The following is a 17,764-nucleotide window of genomic DNA, read 5'->3' as shown; positions in this document are numbered from 1 at the left end:
TTGGTTATGTTATTTATTGAACTTAAGCCTCTGTTTCTTCTTCTGTAGAGAGTGTTTTTATAATTATAATCATGGATGAGGGCATTCAGACTTTAAGTCTCAGGGCCTTGTAGCAAGTATGTGCAAGTCTAGAATATGAATATTGGTGTGTATATTGTTAACTTCCCCTCAGTGCTTCTGTCTCCATAAGAATAAAGATATACTTAAAATGTCTACACATAGAAAAGTGTATATTGTCTATTGTCTATAAACTGATTTGTGTTGGGGCAAAGAAAATGTCAATTGAATACAACTGAATGTTTGCTACTTTCTCTTTTCAAGTAGATGAAAATTCAAAAATGTTAGTTACAAGAAAAAAAGAAGTAATGAATCATCTGAGTTACGTCATTCAACTGACATATATTTGATTAATGACTGTATGCAAGGCAGTATTTATCTAGACCGTGCCACCCAAGATCACTTAGTTTGGAAAAAGGTATTCTAGGCCCAACTTGAACCCTGCCACCGTGACTTTGCAATTCAGTGTTTTCTTTAAAAATATTGTTCTAGCATCTAGATCAGTGATTGTCAAACTTTAGAGTACAGCACATTGCTGCCTTATGTTCCGGACTTTCTGGTTCAGTGTGTTTAGGGTACAGCATGAAATTTGCATCTCTAACAAGTTCCCAGGTGACATCTATGCTGCTGATCACACACTGAGAACCACTGGTGTGGATCAATGGTTCTCATTCCTATGTGACCAATACCAAGTTTGGTGCAAATAATTCATTATTAAGTATAAAGTAACAGTGTTTGAGAAAGATATGATTAAACATTGGAGGATATTTATATTTACCCTAATAATATCACTCCTGTATACAAATTAATGTCCTGGGAATTACGCATAGGAATACGCTGCACATCTGAATGCCAGCTGTCTCGTGTGTTGATTCGAAAAACAAGTTTGTGAGTAGGCTACAAACATTTAAGTTATCTTCCACTAGTTTTTGGCTTCCTTGTCACTGTCATGTCAAACTGTCCAGTGAATTCTGCTGCAGTCACTGGCTGCATACCATCATCCTTGCTATGTAACCCCTGCCAGTATCTTGGGTGTTATCAATATCTAGTAAGAAGTAGAGGAAAGAGGAGGAACAGAGTTTGCAAGAATGAGAAACCCATCACGTTTGCACACCATCACCAAGACGCAGGGGTAAACACTGTAACAAAATTTTGGACAAGAACATAGGTGAACTATTTTGCATTTAACAGAGAGGAACATCCCAAGTCTCTAATACTAGGGAGAGGGATGGCTATGGATGGAGGACATGGGGCAGTCACAGACCATATTTTACAGTGAAATAGAAGGCACAGCTGCTTCTTGAGAAGGAAAAAGCAATCATTTATAGGAGGCATGAGGGAAAATTGAAAGCTTCCAAGAGTCACCAAAGAGAGTAGAAGTCAGCCTACTGAAAGTGTTAACTAACAACTTTGAGATGGTAATGGTCATTAGAAAATGGATTTTATGGTGGCTGACATTCCCATGTATTTTGGTTTTGCTTTGTTTTTATTCCAGCAGCAATAAATAGATAGGACATATAAGAAAAAACATCAGAGAGTAGGATTTATCCAGGATTCATCCAGATGTGGTAGAGAAGTAAATGTGTATCCCCAGTCACTATGTACTCATCTAAAGATGCTATGATAGGAACTATGTCAAAGAGAGAGCTCAGAGGCAAAAACCTTAAAACAAGAAATATGATGAGAGCACATTCTTAACCATCCTAGAATTTAATTAGGAACTGATGAGAAAAATAATCTATTTCAGTGTGACAGTGTTTAGGGTTACGGTTTATAGGAAAGGATTTCCTTAAAATGGCTTGATAACTTTTGACCCACTATCAGTAACATACTTCATCTTCACAGGCAAACTCAATGGGCAAAGTTTTGATTTTTTTTAAGTAGCAGCTTTCCTTACATAAAAACATATAAAATAGTCAAAACCAATTAAGAGCAAATCTGACTTAAAGTATTCAAAACAACAGATAATTTAGCTTTAAAAACTAAAAAAAACCCCACAGAAACAAAACCAAGGAACCCTCTAGAAGACATTATCTTTTTGAGAGTCTTATTGCTATGAAGTGTGAACCCCACAGCCTGGATGGCTGTGGCAGGCTGAGTTCTCTGTTACATATACTCTGAAATGGAACTTAGGGTCTACTAGATATTTATTACAGAGTGGAAGAGAAGGAAAGGGAGCAGGACTGGGAAAAGCATCAAGTTGAGTTGTAGTGCAAACTCAAGGGTAACCTCGGCTGATCCCATAGGGTGCTCAGAGGCTAACCTGACTCCAGATTTACCCGACCCAGACACAGTGACTAGACTTTCTACTTCTGCATCCATTAATCATTTGCTCTGATGCCACCCCAGCAGGTGTGACCTTGGGTGAGGTGAAGGGGCTGGCAGCTGAAAGCTGTCTCCTGTACACTTTGGCAACAGTTGATTCAATGAAGCCTTAACTGAAGAGAGATCTGGGTGGTACATCAAAGTGCCACCGTAATGTTTTCCCCAAACTCTTAGTTACAGTTATAATGAGTTCTCTCGAGTTATGTAACTGTTAATGTGGGACAACCCTCTTTTTTTAATGTTAGCCATTATACTAGGTACCATCTCCCCCCCAGCCCCAACGACTCAAAAAAGTAATTTTCTGAGACAGGCCTGCCAACATTTTCATTTCCATTCTAGTTTCATTGAAGACATTTTTTTTTTTTTTTTTTTTTTTTTTTTGGTGGTATGTGGGCCTCTTAATGTTGTGGCCCCTCCCGCTGTGGAGCACAGGCTCCGGACCCGCAGGCTCAGCGACCATGGCTCACGGGCCCAGCCGCTCCGTGGCATGTGGGATCTTCCCGGACCGGGGCACGAACCCGTGTCCCCTGCATCGGCAGGCGGACTCTCAACCACTGCGCCGCCAGGGAAGCCCTAGAAATCATTTTTTCTATAAACTGATTTAAGCAGTTTCTTTCATGGACATTACTATGGTTGGAGTTTTGATTAGACAGTTCTTTGGGAATAGAGACTTCCAATTCCAATACTCTTGAAGAATAAGAATAGTGCGTTGGCAAGTCTTAGTGCTCCAGAGTCAGGAGAGGCTCCCAGGGTGCAACGCGAGGGTCCGCGGACCACGGGGCCAGAGACTGCTGGTGTGAAAGGAAGACACAAGGATTTGTGCTTAGATGCAATACTGGTAAGAGGACATATTCTTTCCTCCCCATCTCCCTTGTTAATCAGGTACAACTGGGAAGAGCAAGGTTATAATCATTCTGCTGACCTCTCACTTTGGTTCTAAAGACCACACAGGAGAAGTTTTCATAGGTCACGTGCATTGTCTTGAGAAGTTAATAGAAACAGAGAGAAGAATTGTTCAGCTACACAGATGTCATTGCAGCTGTCCAAGGAATTATTCGTTATTTGTATCCTAAATGCCCAGTATATATGGTTGCAGCTGTGTATCTGAGCTTCTCTGGTATCCACAAAGGTTTGATGAGATACCAGTAGATGCCTGGGGAATAATAACAGTAACAAACCCCCCAGACTTAACTTGTTTTTTCTTTTGTCTTTAATTAAACTCAATAATCACCTTGTTCTGTACAGTAATATCAAGAGGGCATCTTTTGATTTGTATTAAAATTGAAGTTAGCATATGGGGATCACACTGCCCATATTCCTACTGACAACAATGCAATGTATCAAAGGTGAAAGTGGAGGGAAAGGACACTTGACACCTATGAGTTGCAATATTCTTAATTGTTTGACATTCTTATATACTAGCAACATTGTATGGTGGACTTCTCTGGTACCTACTCCAGAATCTTTCCATATTTTCCTATTTAGAAAGTCTTTTGTCCAGATAAATGTCCTCTAGGCTTATAACTGAACTTGTCAAACTCAATCAAGGCCTCATTCTTTCTATCAAACTTCACTTCCATTTTCCCCATGTTATGCTATGAATTTACTCTTTCTCTTGTTTATCATCTTCTTATTCTACCCTTGTTTCTGTGACACTTCTGATTCTTTTCAATTTTACGTAAGGATGCATTTACCTTGATCTCAAGAAAAAATGTTTTTATTTCTCAAAGAGACAGTGTTTAGAGAATGGAATTTCTCTCCATGAAGGACATCAAGAAGAACTCTACTCACAGGGACTTACTGAAAGATTTCATTCTTAGAGCATTTTGGTTGACATGGGGTTGGCTCTTCTGACTTATCACAATGTTTGTTGTAAAACATAAAATGCAAGTCTCATGACAGCAAATTTTAAGTCATAGGTTTCAGAATTTGGGATGTATTTGGTAATACCCAGACTACTTTACTATTATCCAGAATCCCAGCTTTAAAAAAAAGGCATAGGGGCTTCCCTGGTGGCGCAGTGGTTGAGAGTCCGCCTGCCGATGCAGGGGACATGGGTTCGTGCCCCGGTCCGGGAAGATCCCACGTGCCGCAGAGCGGCTGGGCCCGTGAGCCATGGCCCCTGAGCCTGCGCGTCCGGAGCCTGTGCTCTGCAACGGGAGAGGCCACAACAGTGAGAGGCCCGCGTACCAAAAAAAAAAAAAAAAAGGCATAATCTTCCAAAATGGTGCAAAACATACCTTACAAAAGAACAAAACCTAAGGGTCACATACTATTGAGAGAAGAATCTCTCTCCAGCCAGGCCCTAGAACCTTGTGTCTGTTGGAGGCATTCTACATGTAGGCGTCCTTACAGCAGATGGAAATGAACATCATGGATTTATGTTTGAGGGAAGAGAAGTTACTAACTCAAGAATCCTCCAGTGAAGGCTTTACTTCTCAGTAAAGAAAAAGTGTATATACAAAAAGTGTATATACAACATGGTAGCAGCAGTAAAGATATGTTTACTTTATTGTATGAGTGGACATGTAATTTGCCATAGATGGAAATGGGTTGCCTATAGCAATATTTGCATTTCAAGAATTCATAATAATAAGTTATACACAACTGAGAGACAGTGCTTCCTGCTTATAGAACAAGAAGTACTCATCAGTAGTATTCATTACCTCATATAATAAAAACAGTATGAACCATTTTCAGTAGGAACTATAGTAAGAATATGAATTCTTTTACAGACAGAATAATCTAAGGGAGTTGGAGAAGATCAATGTGTTACCTTGCAGATTTGAAATTCTGTGATCTTTTTATGATATATTTATAGTAACCTATGCCATGTAAAAGTAAAATACCAACAGTTTGAGACTGTCAAAACATTTTTCGAAAGAATCATATATCTATAATTTCTCATCTATAGTTTATTAATACAGTTCTTAGTTGTTAAGACATGTCCTTGTGGAAATACTTTCATTATCTTTTATGTGTCTTTTTGTGTGAAATCACTTGGACACATTACTCCCACGCCTGTTTCCTCACCTCTAAAATTCACTTCCTCCTGGGATTGTTAGGAAGATTCATATAGGTGACAACATTTTGAAAGAGTAAAGCATTATGTCTTATACTAGAATTTTATCTGCAATTGTTATTTACTTTGCCTATTATAGTTCTTTTCAAATTATCAAGTGTCATCTTGATAATGTTTTATTTACTTTTTAAAATACACAAATATTTTATTGTTACTATAGATTTGCAAAGTGAAATTTGAAGAGATGTAAAAATCTTTCAACCTATAAAATACAATATAAATCTTTTTAGTTAAAATGATTTCTCAATAAAAGTAATGACCCTTTATAAATCAGTTATAACTTCTTTTTTCTTTTAATAAGAACTGATACCCACTCTTTATAGTTCTTTTCCATTTGTACTGAAATGCCAAGACAGTGCAGGAATAAAGAGTGTGTGATCTGGAGCCAGACTGCTTGGGTTTATACCTCAATTCTGCCACTTACTAGTTGTATGATCATGATGCTGAACGCTCAGCTTCTCTGTACACTGGTGCCAAATTGAATCTCAGAGACAGAGTTTTGAGTGAAGTAGAACAGGATAGCTGTATTACTTTGCCAGGCAAAGGGTGCCACAGTGGGCTCCTGCCTCGAAAACCTTTGTTTCCCAACTTGGAGGGGCTAGTGAGAAGTTTTAGAGGAATCGTTCAAAGAGTGCTTGATCAGCACATTCTTCTGAAGGGTTGCTGGCCAGGTAAGCTGGCCAGGTAAGCAGGAGTCAGCATCATCAGCCTTCGGGTTTCAACTGGTCTGGGGTCTGCATGCTTGTGGGCAGCGTACCATCATTAATCGTTCACTTCCCCACCTGGAGGGGGTTTCAGTATCTGCAAAACAGCTCCAAGATGTTGTGTGCATCGGTTGCTGGGGAAGCAGGACCTTGCCGCAGGGCTGCATTATTGTTTCTCTTGACTGTTTTTTTCCTCCCTGATCTGGCATTCCCTCTGTTCCCTAATTAACAACTGCTTGAATCTGTCCTTTGGAACTCAGGGAAGGTCATGGAGGCTGAATGAAAGCTATTTCCTGTGATCAAAGAAATGGGGGACACAGAAAGGCTTTGTGCCCAGGAGCCCCACAGGGCCCTGCTCAGTAGCGATCATAGGGAAATATCTTAATCTCTCAGAGTTTCAGTTTTATCATGTATAAAGTACATATAATAAAATTACTTCCTCTTGGAGTTGTAAGAATTAAATGGGATAGTGTATATAAAGCACGGGGCAGAGTACCTAGAACATACTAAGCACCCAGTGAGTGTTACCTTTCTTTACTGTGGTCTTTCTCTGGAAGTTTCTAATCCGTTCCCTCATCCACTATAATTCCTACTTCCTAATACAAAAAGGGTTTCTTAAACATCTGGACAATCAAGAATCTTACTATCTAGATTTCACCTTCCAGACAGTTCTGCATTTGCACATGATTTTGTGACCTTTAGATTGTAGTCCTCAGGAGCCATAGTTAATTAGCTAGGAGATCTTAAAGTCCAGTATTACTAAGAGGTATATCTTGATGGCCTTTGTAATGACCTCTGCATTCATTTCACTTCTTTCTCCCAGTGCTCCAGAGTGAACAACCAACTTTCTTCTAGCCTTATAGCCTTGGCCCCCTCTTCCTTCTTCTGCTGATGTTGTCATTTTCTTTAATCTTCCCAAGCTCACTCCTTTTGTCATTCAGATTCCAACAAACTTCCCCTAATGCAGTAATGGAACTAAAGTAGCCACATGGGTCCTAGGAATCACATCACCAATTTTATTTGTCTGCACTTCCTGATGATCTTCATGATAATTTGTTACATTTGTTTCTATCTCCCCGTCATGAAATACAAGTTCCATGAAAACTGTGGCCATATCTGACTTATTCACTTACTGCAGTTTTCTCAGCATATTACACGTGTCACCTACTACCTATACGATACATATTTATTGAGCGCATAAATGCAAGAGAATCATTTACCTCAAATAAAATGGCAGAGCAATTTTCATATATCTAGAGTATCTTTCCCACATTTCTTATTCGTCAAAATGGCACTCATTCCTATTCTATGAAGTTCTTTAAGCTTCACACAGGAAAAAATTAGTCTCTCTCCTATGTGCTCCTATAATATGCAGTTTCCTTAGATGCAAAGGCCTTTGTTAGATATGATTTTGTAAGAGAAACTACTTGCGCATTTGGTCCATACTGGGCTGCAACAATTTTCTAACAGGGCTCACCCTATATAGCTTGAAGGAGATTCCTTTGCTTTTTTAAAAGATTTTTTTAAGGTGAGTTGAGAGTCATTAAGTTCATAACATGGAAAAGAAATGCATGGGTTTATTATATAGCTAACAAGCATATTTCGTACACAAAAACTTATAAAAACGTAGAGTTTGTCCTGGTTTTTAACATTCAGTTAACCTTAACTAAAAACTCCGGGGAAGCCTTTGATAAATGTGACAAAATGTAATGTTTCTGGTAAAGTGTAGATTCTGCTTTTGACAACCTGTTTATCATCATTTGTTTATCCACTTTAGTGTTCCACGCAGTTCTGACTTGGAACAGTCTCTTCTTTGTCTAGAGGTTGCTAACAAAAGTTCTAAGCGTACTTAATCTCCGTCTGCTCTTGTAAATAGCTCAAGCGCACAATCTTAATTCATTCACTTATTTGACAAAACAAACTGATCATATAGGGTAAGTAGTGGCAATACAGGGAGCAGCGAAACAGCCTTTGCTGTTAAGGAGGGACTATAATATTAAGTCCCTTAATGTATATGAGGAACTAGGGTGGGAGAGAAAAATAGAAAACCAGTGAATACAATGGAGATTTTAAATGCTCAGAGAATCTAATTTGCTTAAAGTTTGAGACTCTAGCTGTAGGGAATGGAAATAAAAAACCTACCTGAACCTGCCATTGCTGTCAGGGAGGAGGGTCAGGAAATTCTTTCAAGAGTAGGTGATGCTTGAGTTGAGTCCTGAAATTCAGGTGGAGATAACCAAGTTGAGAGATTGTGTTCTTATAGCCCTGGCTGTAGAACAAAAGAGTACTATGCTGGAGCTGCCCATACATTTTCTACAAGATACTGACTTTCTCTTTTCTCAGATCCTCTTTCTCTTTATGTTATGTGCAAACATTGTGAGCACTCTCTTCCTTTGAGCTTTGTTACAATGTTGAGAATATTTTAATGTTTCTTATCTTTGGCAGGAAGACAACAATTTCCAAATATTTTAATAGAATCCACCCTGAAAACAGAACTCCATTACATGAAAGCAGTTGACACTTGAAAGTCTCAAACACTTAAAAGTCTCTCTAGGCTGTAAGAGTTTACAAATGTATAGATTAATTACCCTGAGACTACTGGATGAGAACTCACAGCCACTTCCTTTTGTGCTTATCCCTAGAACAACACTGACTCACATATATTTCTTTTGAGGAAGGACCATGCCTTACCCACCTGAAACTTTACTAGCCCATTGTCAAATACATATAAAATCTCAGCAATATTCTTTGAGTGAACAAATATTTTATTAATTTACCAAATGCCAATTTCATGATATTTTATGCTAAATATTAATTGGTTTTCATGTACCAGGATACTCATTAATATTTACATGTTATGATTTGGGTTAGGGGGTGTTTTGTCATCATTATTAACACAAGCAAGAGCTCTTCACTTCACTTTAGGGGATCTAGCAAAAGCTTTACATCATTTGTTCCACACAGTAATTTGTTAATGATCAATCTCCCTTGGACTGTAAATATTAAAAAACAGTGGAATGGTGGGGAGGAGAGGAGATGATCTAAATAACATTGGAAATTAACAATTGGTCTAGATATTACAAGGCTCAGACACAAAGAACTGTACATAGACACTGTGCTCTAGTTGGTAAATCTATTTATTTCTCACTGGGATGTGGTCAAGTAATTCGGAAACTATATTATGTGTATACTAAGGTTCAAGAAATAGGTTTATCGAGTGAAAAAAATGTACAACCTAAAAGCTGAGAATTACATTTTATTTGGCGGACAAAATGAGGACTTAAGCCTGGAACATAGCCTCTCAGTTAGCTCTGAGAGATGGCTCCAAAGAGGTCAGGGAGGAGCCAGGATATTATAGGAGTTGTTGCAACAAAGACCAAGTAGTCGGAACTTCAGAAGATTACTGTTAATTAATGAAAATGAGATATCTCAAGTTAATGAATTTAGTGCTTTTCTGTGTATGGGAAGATGGGCTCACTGAAATCATTCCTTTGACATGCATCTCAGCTCTCTGGGGCCAGGATCCTGTGTTTTCCCAACCTGAGTCTCCTCGGGGTGCACCGTTGGGGTTGGCTGTAGTGGCTGGTGGCTTGATGGTGGGCATCCTGTTTCTATCCTGAGTTCCCTCAGGGGCAGCTGTAATGTGAAGGCTTGATGGCTGCAACATCCTATGTTTACTGATATGGCAGGCAACATTTTGTCACTCACAGGTTAATATGTTGTAAATATATGAGAGCCAGCCTTCTTATTGTCAGAATAAAAGTTACAAGTAAACAAAGGAAAGTACTAGAATGAACATCAGTGACACCCCGCTAGCAGTAAGCACAGCTAGCACCTAGATATTAATTTCTAAATAACATGCTCCAAGAAAAGGAACTGGGCTCTTTTGAAAAACTTTTACTTCTAAAGTGGGGCAAGGGAAATATAAAATGAGCTTAGAGCATCTTGTATTGCCAAAAAGTAACAAAGTGTTCAATAAATAAATAAAAAGTATAAGAGAATCACAAAAGAATACCTGTGCCAACCTGAAAGACCTCGCAATGTGCAAAGCTGAAACAATTTGAACAAAAGAAATAATACTATTTTGTAATAACTCAAAAATAAAATAAGTATCTACAAATCCATAATGATATAAATAAATAATTGGATAGATAAATAAATAGGAGTTGAAAGGACATATTTTCCTTAAAGTAGAATTTCAAGTAATAAGTGTAGGAATGGGAGAAATAGAAAAATCACCATTAGAGCACAGTGGTAATAATTGCTTCAGGGAAGATCCTCAAATGGATGCTGAAATAAATCAGTGGGCAGACTTCAAGAAGAGAAAGAATATTTACATTACCTCAAAGTATCTCCCCAAGATATTTGTATATTTTTCTTTAAACATCTTTATTGGAGTATAATTGCTTTACAATGGTGTGTTAGTTTCTGCTTTATAACAAAGTGAATCAGTTATGCATATACATATGTCCCCATATCTCTTCCCTCTTGTGTCTCCCTCCCTCCCACCCTCCCTATCCCACCCCTCCAGGTGGTCACAAAGCACCGAGCTGATCTCCCTGTGCTATGCGGCTGCTTCCCACTAGCTACCTATTTTACGTTTGGTAGTGTATATATGTCCATGCCACTCTCTCACTTTATCCCAGCTTACCCTTCCCCCTCCGCATATCCTCAAGTCCATACTCTAGTAGGTCTGTGTATTTATTCCTGTCTTGCCCCTAGGTTCTTCATGACCTTTTTTTTTTTTTTTTTTAGATTCCATATATATGTGTTAACATACGGTATTTGTTTTTCTCTTTCTAACTTACTTCACTCTGTATGACAGACTGTAGGTCCACCCACCTCACTACAAATGACTCAATTTCATTTCTTTTCATGGCTGAGTAATATTCCATTGTATGTATGTGCCACATCTTCTTTATCCATTCATCTGTTGGTGGACACTTAGGTTGCTTCCATATCCTAGCTATGGTAAATAGACCTGCAATGAATATTTTGGTACATGACTCTTTTTGAATTATGGTTTTCTCAGGGTATATGCCCAGTAGTGGGATTACTGGGTCATATAGTAGTTCTATTTTTAGTTTTTTAAGGAACCTCCATACTGTTCTCCATAGTGGCTGTATCAATTTTCATTCCCACCAACCTTGCAAGAGGGTTCCCTTTTCTCCACACCCTCTCCAGCATTTATTGTTTGTAGATTTTTTTGATGATGACCATTCAGGCCGGTGTGAAATGATATCTCATTGTAGTTTTGATTTGCATTTCTCTAATGATTAATGATGTTGAGCATTCTTTCATGTGTTTGTTGGCAAACTGTATATCTTCTTTGGAGAAATGTCTGTTTAGGTCTTCTGCCCATTTTTGGATTGGGTTGTTTCTTTTTTTGATATTGAGCTGCATGAGCTGCTTGTAAATGTTGGAGGTTAATCCTTTGTCAGTTGCTTTATTTGCAAATATTTTCTCCCATTCTGAGGGTTGTCTTTTTGTCTTGTTTATGGTTGCCTTTGCTGTGCAAAAGCTTTTAAGTTTCATTAGGTCCCATTTGTTTATTTTTATTTGTATTTCCATTTCTCTAGGAGGTGGGTCAAAAAGGATCTTGCTGTGATTCATGTCATAGAGGGTTCTACCTATGTTTTCCTCTAAGAGTTTTATAGAATCTGGCCTTGCAAATAGGTCTTTAATCCATTTTGAGTTTATTTTTGTGTATGGTGTTAGGGAGTGTTCTAATTTCATTCCTTTACATGTACTTGTCCAGTTTTCCCAGCACTACTTATTGAAAAGGGTGTCTTTTCTCCACTGTATATCCTTGCCTCCTTTATCAAAGATAAGGTGACCACATGTGTGTGGGTTTATCTCTGGGCTTTCTATCCTGTTCCATTGATCTATATTTCTGTTTTTGTTTCAGTCCCATACTGTTTTGATTACTGTAGCTTTGTAGTGTATAGACTGAGGTCATGGAGCCTGATTCCTCCAGCTCCGTTTTTCTTTCTCAGGATTGCTTTGGCTATTTGGGGTCTTTTGTGTTTCCATACAAATTGTGAAATTTTTTGTTCTCGTTCTGTGAAAAATGCCAGTGGTAGTTTCATAGGGATTGCATTGAATCTGTCGATTGAATTGGGTAGTAGAGTCATTTTCACAATGTTTTTTCTTCCAATCCAAGAACATGGTATTTCTCTCCATCAGTTTGTATCATTTTTAATATCTTTCATCATTGTCTTATACTTTTCTGCATACAAATCTTTTGTCTCCTTAGGTACGTTTATTCCTAGATATTTTATTCTTTTTGTTGCAATGGTAAACGGGAGTGTTTTCTTAATTTCACTTTCCGATATTTCATCGTTAGTGTATAAGAATGCCAGAGATTTCTGTGCATTAATTTTGTATCCTGCTACTTAACCAGATTCATTGATTAGCTCTAGTAGTTTTCTGGTAGCATCTTTAGGATTCTCTGTGTATAGAATCATGTCATCTGCAAATAGTGACAGCTTTACTTCTTCTTTTCAGATTTCGATTCCTTTTATTTCTTTTTCTTCTCTGATTGCTGGGGCTAAGACTTCCAAAACTATGTTGAATAAGAGTGGTGAGAGTGGGCAACCATGTCTTTTTCCTGATCTTAGAGGAAATGGCTTCAGTTTTTCACCATTGAGGGCAATGTTGGCTATGGGTTTGTCATATATGGCCTTTATTATGTTGAGGAAAGTTCCCTCTATACCTACTTTCTGGAGAGTTTGTGACCCAAGATATGATCTATCCTGGAGAATGTTCCATGAGCACTTGAGAAGAATGTGTATTCTGTTGTTTTTAGATGGAATGTGTAAATATCAATTAAGTCCATCTTGTTTTATGTATCATTTAAACCTTGTGTTTCCTTATTTATCTTCATTTTGTATGATCTGTCCATTGGTGAAAGTGGGGTGTTAAAGTCCCCTACTATGATTGTGTTACTGTTGATTTCCCCTTTTATGGCTGTTAGTATTTTCCTTATATATTGAGGTGCTCCTATATAGGTTGAGTGCATGAATATTTACAATTGCTATATCTTCTTCTTGGATTGATCCCTTGATCATTATGTAGTGTCCTTCTTTGTCTCTTGTAACAATCTCTTTAAAATTTTAAAGTCTATTTTGATAGACTATATGAGAGTTGCTACTCCAGCTTCCTTTTGATTTCCATTTGTTTGGAATATCTTTTCCAATCCCTTCACTTTCAGTCTGTATGTGTCCCTAGGTCTGAGGTGGGTCTCTTGTAGACAGCATATATGGGTCTTGTTTTTGTATCCATTCAGCCAGTCTATGTCTTTTAGTTGGAGCATTTAATCCATTTACATTTAAGGTAAATATCAATATGTATGTTCCTATTACCATTTTCTTAATTGTTTTGGGTGTGTTATTGTAGGCCTTTTCCTTCTCTTGTGTTTCCTGCCTAGAGAAGTTCCTTTAGCATTTGTTGTAAAGCTTGTTTGGTGGTGCTGAATTCTCTTAGCTTTTGCTTGTCTGTAAAGGTTTTAATTTCTCCATCAAATGTGAATGAGATCCTGGCTGGGTAGAGTAATCTTGGTTGTAGGTTTTTCTCCTTCATCACTTTAAATATGTCCTGCCACTCCCTTCTGGCTTGCAGAGTTTTTGCTGAAAAATCAGCTGTTAACCTTATGGGGATTCCCTTGTGTGTTATTTGTTGTCTTTCCCTTGCTGCTTTTAATATTTTTCCTTTTTATTTAATTTTTGATAGTTTGATTAATATGTGTCTTGGTATGTTTCTCCTTGGATTTATCCTGTATGAGACTCTCTGTGCTTCCTGGACTTGATTAACTATTTCCTTTCCCATACTAGGGAAGTTTTCAACTATAATCTCTTCAAATATTTTCTCAGTCCCTTTCTTTCTCTCTTCTTCTCTGGGACCCCTATAATTCGAATGTTGGTGCGTTTGATGTTGTCCCAGAGGTCTCTGAGACTGTCCTCAATTCTTTTCATTCTTTTTTCTTTATTCTACTCTGTAGTCATTTTTTCCACTATTTTAACTTCCAGGTCACTTATCCGTTCTTCTGCCTCAGTTATTCTGCTATTGATCCCTTCTAGAGAATTTTTAATTTCATTTATTGTGTTGTTCATCAGTGTTTGTTTGCTCTTTGGTTCTTCTAGATCCTTGTTAAACGTGTCTTGTATTTTCTCCATTCTATTTCCAAGGTTTTGGATCATCTTTACTATCATTATTCTGAATTCCTTTTCAGGTAGACTGCCTATTTGTTCTTCATTTGTTTGGTCTGGTGGGTTTTTGCCTTGCTCCTTCATCTGCTGTGTGTTTCTCTTTATTCTCATTTTGGTTAGCTTACTTTGGGGTCTCCTTTCGCAGGCTGCAGGTTCGTAGTTCCCATTGTTTTTGGTGTCTGTCCCCAGTGCCTGAGGTTGGTTTGGTGAGTTGTGTAGGCTTCCTGGTGGAGGGGATTAGTGCCTGTGTTCTGGTGGATGAGTTTGGATCTTATCTTTGTGGTGGGCAGGTCCACGTCTGGTGGTGTGTTTTGGGGTATCTGTGGCCTTATTATGATTTTAGGCAGCCTCTCTACTAGTGGATGGGGTTGTGTTCCTGTCTTGCTAGTTGTTTGGTATAGGGTTTCCAGGACTGTAGCTTGCTGGTCCTTGAGTGGAGCCGGGTCTTGGCATTGAGATGGAGATCTCTGGGAGATTTCGCCATTTGATATTATGTGGAGCTGGGAGGTCTTTTGTGGACCAGTGTCCTGAAGTTGCCTCTCCAACCTCAGTGGCACAGTCCCGACACCTGGCTGGAGCACCAGGAGCCTGTGCTCCACACGGCTCAGAATAAAACGGAGAAAAAGAAGGAAGATAAAATAAAGTAAAAAAGTGATTAAAATAAAAAGTAAAAAATAATTATTAACAAATAATTTTAAAGAATTAAAAAAGAAAAAAAGAAGAGAGCAACCAAACCAAAAAAAAAAAAAAAAAAATCCACCAATGATAACAAGTGCTAAAAACTTTACTAAAAAAAAAAAAAAAAACCAAAGAACGGACAGACAGCACCCTAGAACAAATGGTAAAAGCAAAGCTATACAGACAAAATCACACACAGAAGCATACACATACACACTCACAAAAAGAGAAAAAGGGAAAAATATATATATATCATTGCTCCCAAAGTCCACCTCCTCAATTTGGGATGATTCGTTGTCTATTCAGGTATTCCACAGATGCAGGGTACATCAAGGTGACTGTGGAGATGTAAGCCGCTGCTCCTGAGGCTGCTGGGAGAGATTTCCCTTTCTCTTTGTAAGCACAGCTCTCAGGGTTCAGTTTTGGATTTGGACTCGCCTCTGTGTGTAGGTCGCCTGAGGGCGTCTGTTCTTGGTTCAGACAGGACGGAGTTAAAGGAGCAGCTGATTCGGTGGCTCTGGCTCACTCAGGCCAGCGGGGGAGGGAGAGGTACGGATGCGGGGCGAGCCTGCGGTGGCAGAGGCCGGCATGACTTTGCAAGAGCCTGAGGCATGCCGTGCATTCTCCCAGGGAAGTTGTCCCTGGATCACGGGACCCTGGCAGTGGCCGGCCGCACAGGCTCCCGGGAGGTGAGGTGTGGATAGTGACCTGTGTTTGCACACAGGCTTCTTGGTGGCTGCAGCAGCAGCCTTAGCATATCATGCCCATCTCTGGGGTCCGCGCTGATAGCCACGGCTTGTGCCTGTCTCTGGAGCTCCTTTAAGTGGTGCTCTGAATCCCCTCTCCTTGCACACCAGGAAACAAAGAGGCAAGAAAAAGTCTCTTGCCTCTTCGGCAGCTCCAGACTTTTTCCCAGACTCCCTCCCGGCTAGCTGTGGCACACTAACCCATTCAGGCTGTGTTCACGCCACCAACCCCAGTCCTCTCCCTACGATCGGACCAAAGCTCCCAGGCCCCGCCCGCCTGCCCCGGCGGGTCAACAGACAAGCCTCTCGGGCTGGTGAGTGCACGTCAGCACCGATCCTCTGTGCGGTCTCTCCGCTTTGCCCTCCACACCCCTGTTTATGCGCTCTCCTCCGTGGCTCCGAAGCTTCCTCCCTCCCCCATCTCCACCAGTGAAGGGTCCTCCTAGTGTGTGGAAACCTTTCCTCCTTCACAGCTCCCTTCCAAAAGTGCAGGTCCCATCTCTATTCTTTTGTCTCTCTCTTTTTTTTTTCCTTTTGCCCTACCCAGGTACGTGGGGAGTTTCTTGCCTTTGGGAGGTCTGAGGTCTTCTGCCAGTGTTCAATAGGTGTTGTGTAGGAGTTGTTCCACATGTAGATGTATTTCTGATGTATTTGTGGGGAGGAAGGTGATCTCCACCTCTTACTCTTCCACCATTTTGAAGCTCCCCCTGTAGATATTTATTAATTATTGTGGTGGTTTTCACTTATGTCCAAAAACTCTTTAATAATCCTCCCTGCAGGTGAAGCTTAATTCTCCTCACCTTGAACATGATTTGAACATGTTGATTTGTTTCTACCAAATAGAAGAGTGGAGAAGGCTGGCAGGACGACCTCATGGAGTGATCAAAGACATCACCATCAGTAATAAGCCATGTTGATATTGTGAGATGATACAATGAGATGGCCACTGTGGCATTCTTTCCCCAAAGCCATAATTTCAGTCTAATCATATGGAAAAGCAGGCAAGCCTAAATCGAAGAATATTCTACAGAATACCTGCCCAGTGTCCCTCAGAAGTCAAGGTCATGAAAGAAAAGGAAAAATTGAGAAATTGTCACAAATTGGGTTAAGGAGACATGATGACTAAGTGCAACGTGGTTTTTCTGGGATGGATCCTGGAAGAGAATAATAATAAGAATATCTCAAGTAAAAAAAGATGGCGGGGCTTCCCTGGTGGTGCAGTGGTTGAGAATCTGCCTGCCAATGCAGGGGACACAGGTTCGAGGCCTGGTCTGAGAAGACCCCACATGCTGCGGAGCAACTAGGCCCGTGTGCCACAGCTACTGAGCCTGCGTGTCTGGAGCTTGTGCTCCGCAACAAGAGAGGCTGCGACAGTGAGAGGCCCACGACGCACTGCAATGAAGAGTGGCCCCCACTCACCGCAACTAGAGAAAGCCCATGCACAGAAACAAAGAGCCAACACAGCCAAAAATAAATAAATAAAAAAAACAAAAAACTGAAACTCACTGCTTTTAAAAAAAAAAGATGGTGAAATTCTAATCAAGTCTGTAGTTCAGGTAATATTATTTTACCAATTTTAATTTCCTGTTTTTGACAAAAATCACACTTACGTAAGATATTAACATTAAGAGAAGTTAAGGGAATTCTCTGTACTGTCTTTGCAACTCTTCTGTAAATCTAAAATTATTTCAAAATAAAAAGTTAAAGAAAACCGTGGAAGCATTTAAAATCTATTTTCTAGCATAGATTAAGCATTTGACAAAGTTTTAAAATGAATTAATTAATGTATTTTAAAGTAAAAAATGAATATAACTATAGAATTATCTTCTTTGATTTATATATGATTCCAGAAGTTCTATTTAGCCAGATCATTTCCTGTTAATATATGTGATATATCTTAATATAAATGATTCCATCCATTTGCCGTTTCCATCTTCCAAAAATGACTTGTATTTTCCCTATCTG

General features: G+C 39.3%; 1 protein-coding gene across 3 annotated transcripts in view; it reads left to right on the top strand.

Moving 5' to 3' along the window:
• Positions 1-17,764, top strand: part of TRPC4 (transient receptor potential cation channel subfamily C member 4) — a 174,715-nt gene that overhangs the window by 20,745 nt on the left and 136,206 nt on the right. The window contains exon 2 of one of the 3 annotated variants that reach the window (XM_067016903.1): positions 16,579-17,355. The exons of the other annotated variants lie outside the window; for them this stretch is intronic. The gene's annotated coding sequence lies outside the window, so the exon portion shown is untranslated. The remainder of the gene's footprint in view (positions 1-16,578; positions 17,356-17,764) is intronic. 3 annotated transcript variants of the gene reach the window in all.

The sequence above is a fragment of the Kogia breviceps genome, chromosome 16 (assembly GCF_026419965.1).
Source record: "Kogia breviceps isolate mKogBre1 chromosome 16, mKogBre1 haplotype 1, whole genome shotgun sequence".
In the NCBI taxonomy this organism is placed as follows: domain Eukaryota; kingdom Metazoa; phylum Chordata; class Mammalia; order Artiodactyla; family Physeteridae; genus Kogia; species Kogia breviceps.
Note: the sequence above shows the minus strand (reverse complement) of the source record. Positions and strands in the feature narration are given on the sequence as shown.